Source organism: Pieris rapae, chromosome 22 (assembly GCF_905147795.1).
Source record: "Pieris rapae chromosome 22, ilPieRapa1.1, whole genome shotgun sequence".
Lineage (NCBI taxonomy): Eukaryota > Metazoa > Arthropoda > Insecta > Lepidoptera > Pieridae > Pieris > Pieris rapae.
This window is the reverse complement of record NC_059530.1, coordinates 274,674-275,826: the sequence shown is the minus strand read 5'-3', so window position 1 is coordinate 275,826 and position 1,153 is coordinate 274,674.

Genomic DNA, 1,153 nt, shown 5'->3' with positions numbered 1-1,153 from the left:
CGACTGACTTGAATGAATTGGTGACGTGAGTTTGAGTTTCCCGTCCCACTAACGTGCTTACTTCACCCCTCCCGCGTTCCCGGGGGATCGTCAAAGCTTCATTTTCTACCATTTTAGTAGATTTTAAAGAATAGTTAAAATCGTTTTTACAAATTTCACTAAATATTCAAATATCATATAAAGAATAGTTTAAAAACTGGATCAATTTATTATTTCGTCAATATTAGTTTTTTACGAATAACAACGTACGAATCGTACCTTCACCAATGTACGAATTAATTATTATATTAAGTTAATGTGTATTTCTTTAAACGGGCTTAGTAACTAATTTATGTATGAACAAACGAATATAATTTTAAATTGGTATTGTTCGTCTTTAAGTTTCAAGTATCCTTACATAGTTTCAATTCTTAACAATATGCATATAAAGAATCATTTGGCGCTTAAATATTGTATATTAATGGGAGACATTAATATACAATAGAATTAAAAGACATTGGTAACTTAGTTAAGAAAATGTTTGGAAACGTCATAAATTAATACGATTAGGATTTATGAATATTTTTAAAGACTTTACAGTTAAGACTTCTTAATAATAGTAGTATTTTCTACTATGTAGCAATACATATGGTCACATTATGAGTCTAACCGATCCCAATACTGACGAAACGAAGCATTTGTTTCTTTATCAAAAGTTAATAGAGTTGAAACTCCAATTGGACAACTAAGGAGGAATGTCATTTTAAATTATTATGGGAATCTGATCCTGTTTAAGTAAATAATAAATTAAAGTAATTTAAACTCTATTACTTTGCAAGAAGATCTTGTTTTTAGGAAAGGTAACATTGCCGCGGTCGCACACACAGATGCCTACTTCTCAGAAATCATATGGTTAACATTTGGTAATGGTTAAAAAATTGGACTTTATTTCGTTTTTATAAGGTTGAAAATGGCCTGTTCTTATAATTCAACCTGACCATATGATGGCTAATAATAATATTGTTATCGAAAAAACGAAATATTTTCGAAACTTGAGTGCCTTACCTAGCGGTAACTTCGGTACTGTGCGAAAAAAATAACTTTGAATTAACAAAGCTAATCTCTTCATTACCAGAGATATATTAGCTTCTGCAGTGGCTTTGTTTTCCCTTAA